Consider the following 10243-nt stretch of genomic DNA (forward strand, 5'->3'; position numbering starts at 1 on the left):
TGCTCAAGGGATCCTGTGTCTTCTGCTTGTGCACAGACAAGAACTGAAGAGTGATATTTTGACATCTATTTAGTGTAACATGCAACAAGGAAGAGCAGGATGCAAAGCAATTTTTGACCATGTTCTTTTTTACCAACATTTTTTTTTCCTTCACAATTTTTAACTCATTATTGTAATTATTTTGGGGTCAACTAATAGTACAGTGCTGGTACCCATTTCAAAAGAACAACATAAAAGATTTTGGATTAGGCCCAATGACTTCAAATAATTTTACTCCTGATGTAACCTAGAGCAGAATAAGGCCATGGAGGTCTATAAATAACAAGAGCTAGGCTCTGACTAAATCTGTAGCATTCTTTTCTGGCATTCACCTTGCATAAATTAAGACATTTCTGTAAATAAGGAAAAAACTTATTAAGCTTCAGAAAGGTTAGACTGTTTCCACTGGATTTTATGTCTGTTGCATAAATCCTCCCAGCTAATTCCATACTTTGTATAGAGATAATTTTTTACAGTGTAAGTTCCATTAGCACTCTCACGCCATATGTGCCATTTATTAACATGAGCAGCCTCCTGCAATCCCTGTAAATCACTGGCATCTGATTCTGCTTCCCAATTCAATCAGCATGGTCCCATTTGGGCCCCTGAACACCTAGAAGCTGTGCAAACACACGTGGTCAAGCAGCAGACCATGACTGTCTACAGAAGGGAAAGGTTCCTGTCAATCCATTTCATGGTGCCAAAGTCCCCAGGTTATCCAGGTCACAATGGATGTCTCAGCTATTTCCTGAACATGGAATATTTTCTCTGGAAGTCTTGAAGTTTCCACTAATAAATTAGTGAATAACTTAGAATTACCTTAGTTTCCAGATATCCTGAATATCCTGTAAATTGGTAAAAAAAAAAAAAAAAAAAAGATCCTCCTTATGTTAATCAAAAGTAATTATAAATACAATTCAGTAGAGAGCAAAACTGTAATTAGTTCCAAATGCTTTGCATTTATAAACAATATTCATTTTTATTAATTCCCTCGTTTCAATTGCAACAGCAGAGCCCCGATTTTGCAATCCCGGGTGCAATGCAAACACCCAGGCAGAGACTGCCTGGATAGAAGACCTCAACCTGAAAGCACTCCTCCTTGTGCCTCTGCACATCAGAGCTCCACACAATAAGATCAAGTTTCATTGCTCACCACAACCAGTGCCATGATTTAGCACTTTTAAAAATTGTTTTACTTTGCAGGGGCAGTACAAAATGCCACATTTCCAGTCCCTGTGCCTTGCAGTCTTGGAGTCGATGTATTTTACTCATTCACTTCACATAGCTATATCCTTGCCATTTTTCCTTCCCTTGGACAGAGCTCTTGGCTTTCAGACAATTCCTGCAGACCCTGCAGCAGTTGTGTCACCATAAGATGTGTCATTCATACTGGAAGCAGTCAGGTTTGAAAACCGGAGAACTGCCTGACTTGCATCCTAGGTGGCACAGACAGTGAGTGAGCAGACAACGAGGGGGATGCAGACAGATGATGTCTTTTAGCCTCCAGCAAGGCTTAATGTGGTTAAAATCAAGACACAGCTATGACTCTTGATGATGCCAGGAATACGATACACCAGTTGTTCGCAGCTCCTCAGAAAAAAAGTGGTCATCTTGTTTTGTGATAAAAGGAGTTTGCAGAATGAATACTCTCCTTTTCCTAGATGTTTCAGTGTGAAGTCTTAGAGGGAAGGAGCTGGCATTTTCCTTGGGGGGAAAGAAGAAGATAAATTAGATTGTGAATTTCTTGGTGTAGGAGTGTAGGACCCAACTTTTTGTTTTGTGTTTGTGTAGCACTTTGTGCAAGAGATTGTAAATGTATGATAAGTTTCTGGGTATCTAACAAAACATGCAAGTCACATAGTAAAGGGGTACATACTAGCCAGCATTTTTGTTTTTTATTTTTGTCAAAATCCATTCTGTCACACCAATGTAATTTTCTTCTGTAACTAGACATAGGCTTTGTGTGTGTAGCAAAGCATTGTATGCCATATCTCTTGCCTTTTAAAAAGCTTTTAACACTGTTACATGCAATATTCTTATAAAGGAAGTGGGTCAGATTTGTCAGTTGGAAATATTATAGGATAGTTTCAAAACTCATCTGGGCAGAGAAGGTATCAACTAGTCATCACCAAAACAGAAGGTGGGGCTCTCTAGGGCTCTGGTACTATTTATATTGCTAGTAATGACACCAGTGGTGGGATGGGGAACAGTTATTAAACTTACAAGCTGGTGGTGACAGCTGGCAGGCTGAGGGAGAGGTTGAGAAGTCCAAATAATAGTGGCAAATCAAAGATTGAATGAAAGGAAACCAGAGTGTCACCAGCATGGACAACTATGAGGTGAAGCATTCAGGGATGTTCAGATGCACAGACACAGGGTGCTGACTGCTCTCTGGAGGATTTGTGGGTGACAGGGATCACAGCAAGGCAAGAGTTCACAGTGATGTGCTTTTATGAAACAGGCAACTAGAAAGGCCTTGGCCAAAGATTCATGTGTCCAGGCTTGAGCACTGCTTACTAAAAGAGATGTGGAACAAGGGAGAAAGTCCAGGCAGAGCACTGGCCATGACCAGAGCTCCAGAAAACACCAGTGATGAAGAAAAGTGGCATGGACTGGGGTTAATCAACTTTGGAAGGACAGACAGACCATGGAAGCAAACTAGGAATTGTCAAGTATGTGAACGTCTGCCACCAAAAGGAAGGGAAACCCCTGCTCTCTCTGTCCATGACAGATAAAACAGTGAATTAGAGGTTAAACTGCAGCAGGGAAATTAAGATTTGACATTGGGATTTTTTTTTTATTATTATTATTTTTTTCATGGACAGATGGCTTGGGGAGGTTGTGGAGTTTCCAGCCCTGCAGAGATTTCCATGTGTTAGACATTGATCATGCCCGCAGTCAGAGACAGAGGTGGGATACCCACCTTCTGAAAATGGCATCGACCTTCTGCAGCTGTGAATTACAAGAGGGAAGCCTTGCAGTCAAGGCAGTTGTAAAAAAAATAGAACCATGTTTAGATCTCAGATTTCTTTTGTAAATCTTCTCATCACCACAGCCACCAGCACAGTGAGGACACATTCTCAGAAAAGGATCAAGGGTGCCACTTGGGATCAGATCTGTAGCGTTAATCATTGTATTGATAAAAGTACATGGCCAGACGTTTGCAAGGTTACCTTTTCTGCCTAACATGAGCTGAACTTGATGGATTTGATATGTTTCATCCACAGCTTTGCCTACGGTGCGCATTTACAAGTGTCAGCAGGCCTCAGGCCTATCACATAGGGCGGACACTTCTGGCTTGGAGAAGTACATTAACTCACACCAGGCTTTTCTTCCACACTATGTAAGCCATGGAGAAAGGCTTGCAACCCTGCTGTCTCCTTGGAGGAAGGTGACCAGCCGCTCCTTCTGTCACCACCTCGCCTTCTTCCTTGCCCCTGTGGTCTGCAATTGGCTCCGCTCGCCTAGCAAGAGATGGCTGGAGGTGAGCACTTCGGGAGGCCTCTCCTCCTCCTTCCACCTGTTTTTCATTCCTTGACTCACTGGCTTTGAACTGTAAGCAGTGACGTGACAGCTGAGTCATGGACACACCACCTGGATGCTGTCAGCATCAATCTCTCTTGTAAGGATCATAGAAGAGCGAAAAAGAAAGGACTGTGAGGGCTTCGCATTCGTCTTCCTGCCAGCAGGGACCGAGCCCTGCAGTGCGGTCTCTGGCTTTGCCCAAACTCGCCCCAAAATCCCAAGTACTGGAGCTTCCACTGCTCTCCCCCAGGAACTGCTCTGCAACTTGATAAAAATCATAGCCAAGGAGATCTCTTGCTTGTCCATGGTTATTATTTAGCCTAAGTTTGGCTTAAGTGAACAAAAAACTTCTTATTAATATCCACACTACAGATTTTTATTTTTTTCCTTGCAAAGGAAATTAACCAAGCTGCAAAACTGGAGCTTAAATGTTTTATTTGTGTTTTATTTAACAGTTTTAAGTGTCTCCTTGCTGCATGCATTGTTGTACAGAGCAGATGAAAAAAAAAAAAGATGCAGTCCTATGCCCTGGAGAGCTTACACTTTTGATTTAAGCAACATACAGTGACTGAGAATGACAAGTAACGAGACGGCAGGACACAAGTCATACGAGAAAGGTCAGAATGTTTCTAAATAAAGCCTATTGTCCTGCTTTTAATTTGGGTTTTTATCGGATCAGTCATCAGAGATGGCTATGTATGTCGGGACAATTTTATCACATTTTAATCAAACTTTTTTATTTATTCTTTTTTTTTATATTTTTTTTTAAATCTCACAAAATCATCTGCCTACTTCAGTTTCCTGGAGCTCCATTTTTACAGAAATCTGTGTTTTTCTATTACAGTTAATCTTTCTATCGGGTTAACCAGGCTTTTTCAAAAATAATTGTCACCATTAGTCTGGTTATTAATTCCCCAATCATCCCAGAGGTATGTGTGCTTGTTGGCTGATCCACGTGGCTGCTTCAGGACTGACTTCCCTGACCTTTGGCTCTGGCTCTCTGTCTCTTCTGCAGCAGCACCCTGAGTTAAATGTATTGCAGGAGCAGCAGCTGAGCCTCTTCACATGGGGCTTCTTATCCTGAGGTACAAAGCGACTTGTCTGCACAAACCTTGCAGCTGGCTCTGCTCAGTGGACCGACTCCTCTTCACAGGGCTTTTCACCAGAGCAAGCATCGCAGAGCTGGACCGTCAGCCTCACCTCTTCCATACATCTTCCTCAGACTTTTACATCCTGCTCTCTGTGCTTTCTACAACCGACAGAGGTGTAAAGCAAATCCTGACATCCTTAGGTCTGGTTCTGCAATCCCCACATATTCCTCTTTGAGCTACATGACTAACAGCAGAACACGTTTAATTGGAGGGATGTATGATATAAGTTTTTTGTGGTAGCAGAATGTTATGCCACAGATGTCCATTCAGCACCATCTGTCACACCTGTGGATTTGGCCATTATTTCTTACTAATTTTAGTCTTGTCTTTGTCTTGAGGGGACAAATTCTCTCTGGTACCAGACCGCAGGTTTAGTGAAGTCCCAGAGGGAAGCCCAAATACACTTCAGAAGTGTTTATAATGTATGTCTTTCATCCTGGTTAAACCAGCTGCCCATGCACATCAACTTCCCACAGCAATTTCTCCCTTCACGGAATAGAAATAATTAGCCTAATGGTTGGATGTGGAATTTTTGCTAAATTAAGACAAGGGATATGCATAACTGGACTGATTTTAGCTCTTCTGACCTTCCAGACTCCCCCTTCCCTCTCCTGAAGTCACGAAGGCTTGAGAGCTGCCAGGCATTTCAAAGGGCTCAGAAGAGAAATGGGTGAGTTTCAACAGGAGACTCTGCCAAGGGTTTGGTTTTATAGATAGACATTGCTGAAGAGCTTGGCCAAATGCACGTGTTATATTCAGAAGGCACAGGGAGGATCTATTAGATCTTCAAGTTCCCTGACATGGTTGTATGTATTGGTTACCCCTAGGTTTACCATAACCACGCTTTCATCATTTGTAGGAGGGCATCATATGGAGGGCCTCAGCTCAATTATAAAAACAGCTGCTTGGTTGTATGGACAGTGCAGAGTTATCCCAGCAGTCACACTGGAAAAGCATTAGTTATCCAAGGACACAAATTGAATAAGACAAATCTGGGGCCAACCTGTTTCTCCTCAAGCAGTCTGTAATCACACTGAGAATCAGAAGACTTGGGAAGGACAGTTAAATTTGCTCTCATTGTGACCCATGTTTCTAGCCTTCAGCTGCTTAAGAGCAAGCAAATTTGGCCTCTTGCTCCATTTTAATTTACTGTCGTTAAGTGAGACTTCATTCAGACCTGGCAGTTTGACAGGTGATGTTGCTCAGACTCTGGCTTTCGTTAAGGACAGTTTTGTTTCTCTCCAAAACCGCCGTAGTTCAGCTGAGGACCTGCTCCCAGGATGGGGACCACAGACAGCCTGGAGCTTCGCTGATGTTTCTTCCACCAGCCCTTGGTGCCAGGGCTGAGGATCAGCTGCTGTTCCCTTCACAGTTCCTGGGGACATGAGCAGCCACACATATTTGTGTGGGGACAAGGCATCTTCAGCACCAGCTTCAGTCCTGTGAGATCTCCATCTTCCCACACTGTTCATATAAACTCTCATGAATTAACTTCAAGGTTTGATCCTGCTCTGGGAGAAGGCAACAGTGAAGTCCCTCTGGCTTTGAAGTGGGGAGGAAGGTTCAGCCCCTCTGATTGCTCTTTTCCAGAAAATATCAGTTGAGTTCTCCTGAGTTTGATGAGCAGCTGCTGTTTTGGGGATGTGAAGACATTTGTCTTCCACTGATTGTCTCCAAACCCATTGGTATTTCTCCAAGCAGTGCCCTGAGGAAAGTTCTGTGTTTTGTACTGCTTCCTTGTAAGCAGCTAAACATGTTTACCTAAGCGCTCCTTTGCAAAGAGAGAGCCAGCAGATTTTGTCTTTCATGTACAGAAAGTGGATACTGTAAAATGCAAGTAGCAGCCGTTCACAGTGATCAATAAACACAGTAAAGCCTATCCAGTTGCAGTATTTGTTTTGTGTGCGTACAAAAACTTCTCCTGCACAATCTGCAACAGATGCCATGTCACTACTGGGGGCCCTATTCTGGCTGCAGGGCCCTGATATTATGGCAGCACAAGCCTCTGTGGGGTATCCCAACCCTGCCTTCCAGACAGCGAAATGAGAACCAGCTCCTGTCCTTCAATGTGATAAAATGTTTCCTCTGCTCTCCAAGACCCTACACATTTCTAAACTTTTCCCTCCATTAAGTAAAAGTAGCCAGTACCTTCATATTTTATATTTTGTGAATGGAAATCATATTATATGCACTGTGACCATTAACAGATCCAAATCTGCTTTCAGCAAGAAACGTGAACTTTTTAGTATAAGGAGAGTATATATTATGTTTTACTGGCTGTTGAATACATGAAGTTCCAGAGGGTTAATTCTGGCAATGAGAGTTGTCTGTGGGTCTCATGATGTGAGAAAGGCAATGAGTGAAACACTTCAGGGGAGCAGAGGGCAATGTTATCCAAAACTTTCATCAATCATGGCAAAAGAAAGCAAAGCAAAGCTGGTCACTGGGATGAGGGTATTGATCCAAGGTCTGTGTCTTTACTCACAGTGTTCTTGATTTCAGCTTGTTGAAAATATTTTACTATGGTTCAGGAAGTCCCCAAACCATGAATTGCTGGAGGTTGAGAGAAAATACCAGGGAAGTATCACCATGGACTTGACATAAATGTATGACATAGAAATTGTCAGTTTTGCTAAATAACAAACCTGACCTGTTACAGCTCTTCTTGCATTTCCAAGCTAAGGGCCAGATCCCAAAAGAAACTTAAAAAAAGGGATTAAAGAAGAATTTAGGCATGAAATCCAAACTGGAAATAAAAATGTTCCTCATTGGGTTCCCCCTCAGAAAAGGGGGAATGGGCACGCCAGAGCCAGTTGGAGCTCTGGTGCAAAGTGTCTGCGTTCTTCACAGTATAAATTTGGGAACCGTGCCCAAACTTTTCAATAGTTCTGTTTGTGACCAGTCCTAAATACACCCCAGTGTGGGGTCAGTGGGTTTGCCTTGGTACCGCACTGGTGACAGGGGGCACAGGATGCATTACATCCCTCAGCCCCTCGCTCCAGGTCTCCAGAAACCCAGACCCTCCTGGAGAGGATGTGCTGTACGTGGCAGTCACACTGTGTTTGCCTTAGAGCAATCTGGTGGAGGGATTAACTAGGGGATCAGCCCCTCTCACCGCATTACAGAGCAGTAATTAAATTATTCCCAAACAAAACCGCTGGAATCTGGCACCTAAACCTCACTGCTGATATCTCCATAATCTCTGCCTGCTTGTTCAAGTGCTTAACTGTCCTAAGAACTGTGCCAGTTTTGTCCTGCTGGAAGTTAGACCACGTTTCTCCTCCTGTCCCCGTGGCAGACCCCTGTCATACAAATTTTTCTGATTTTGCAGAAGGGGCTGGTGAGCCTCCATCAGAACAACGTTCCCGGTACTGGTCACCTCATTATAGAAGTGAGTTAATGCAAACAGGGAAGTGGCACCAGATCCCAAATGATGCAGGAACTTAATTATTCAGAAAAGGGTTAGGAAAGCAACCGTGTGGCTGCCGCCTTCGGAAAACAGGAGATTAAAAAGAGACGTTGGTGAGGTTTGCAGAGCTCTGGGGGAACAGGGAGGATTCATGTACACGGGGAGAGCCAAACTAGTGGCAAATTCCAGAACAAAAGGGAAATTAACAGAAGCTAAAGTGGGGATGATCAACAAAGCGGTGTAATTTATTTGTGAATGTATTTGTGTTTAATGCAGTTAATATATGGAAAATTATACCAGGGCTGTAACAGAAATCATTTTACAAGGCTTTAGACAAGTGTGGGGGCTTATAATAACACTGTAGGATGCAACTGTTAATTCAGAGGAGAGAAAAGGACTTACGTCTTTGTCACAATCTTGCCTCTTAAAACACTTAGCTGCATTGTGCTAAGTAATAGGCATCGTTACTCTAAAATGACTATCGATACAATACTCAGGGAAAGGTTTTCATTTACGAGATTAATTTTCCTCCCAGATTTACATACTTAGACGTGAAAAAACTCAGAAAGACCGGGAGGGCCAAAGCTGGATCCTGACCTCAGCAGCAGCAGCAGCAGCAGTGTGATGCCCGAGGAACACCAGGGAGGCAGGCAGGATGCTCACATCGGAATAACGGAGATGAGGTCTGGTCCTCAGGTGCATGCATGCCAGACGGAAAAGCCTTGCTGTCCCCTCCTTAAATTTCAAGGAGAGGTAACAAAGAGTCCTGAAGTCCTTTTAGGGCTTTTTTTTTTTTTTTTTTTTTTTTTTTTTTTTTTTTTTTTTCAGCTCTCGGAACAAACGCGTGTCCCCATTTGCATACGATGCCTCCGGGCCATCAGCTTCAACAAGCCTGGGATCAGGCTGGGCGGCTCGCTTCTCGACCTGCAGGTTTTGTCTTTTTTAAGACAAAATACACCGCCTGCAGCTGCGGAGAGCCCCCTCGAAGTGCCCCCCCACCGTGCACCGAGGCAGGGGGACTCGCCGGAGCCTTTCCCCTGGGACATCTCCGCAGGGGCTGCGCTCCCACCCCGGGACGGGTTCTCAGCCCACCCCTAGGAACTGGGGCAAGGTCCCCATTAATAAATGGGTCCCCATTTATTCCCCGCAGGGCAGAGCCCTGGAGGCACTTAGCGATGCGAGAAGCTCCCGCCGCGTTAGCACCGTTTAGCCAGAAAAAATCAAAGGCAATTAATTACAGTTTCTGGGTTGGGATAAAACCAAACCGAAAAGCAAACACCGCTTGATTGGGACGCAAACACGAGCAGGGAAACCTACAAACCACCGTGCCGTAACCCAGCCCAAACTCTGCGAAAGGCATTTCTTCACCGTGTCCCTCTTGCACCCAACCCCTCGACAACTGGGGAGCCGAGGCGGCCGGAACGGCCGTGCGGGGCCACCGGCGCGCTCTGCTGCGGGATGCTCGGCCCCTCGGCTCGGCACGGCTGAGGCTGGACGGGAGGAGGCAGAGGAAGCCGAGGGGAGGATGGCAACGAGGGTAAGAGGACGGCAAAGCCGCTGCCTGCGCTGCCCCGACGGGGCGGGACCGGACGGGACGGACAGGAGGGGACGGGATGGGATGGGACGGGACAGGACAGGATGGGATGGGATGGGATGGGACGGGACGGGACGGGACAGGAGGGGATGCAGGGGGTCCCCCGCACCGGTGCCGGCCGTCGGAGGCCGGCGAAGCCCCGCCGCCGCTCCCCGCCCCTCCGCCCGCCCCGCCGCGGGGGGGCCGCGCCGCCGCCGGTGCCCGGGGCATCTCTCCACACACTGGGTGGCCCCGGCGAGCGAAGCGGCTCCCCGCAGGCGGCTCTGCCCCGGCCCCGAGCCGCCCCCCCGAGCCCCCGGCCCCGCAGGTGGGTCCGGCCGCCCCGCCTCGCCCCGCTCCCCCCACGTCGGGGCGGCGCCGAGGGGCGGGCGAAGGGGGCAGCACCGGGCGGCCGCTCCGTGCCGCTCCGTGCCGCCCCCAGGTCCGTGCCAGCCCCGCCGGGAGTCCGGGGGGCTCGGCGGCATGGAGGGGCGAACGGGCTGAGGGGGGCCCCGACGGGGAGGCGGCGGCGGTGGGGGGGGGGGG

This window comes from Oxyura jamaicensis, chromosome 7 (assembly GCF_011077185.1).
Source record: "Oxyura jamaicensis isolate SHBP4307 breed ruddy duck chromosome 7, BPBGC_Ojam_1.0, whole genome shotgun sequence".
NCBI lineage: Eukaryota > Metazoa > Chordata > Aves > Anseriformes > Anatidae > Oxyura > Oxyura jamaicensis.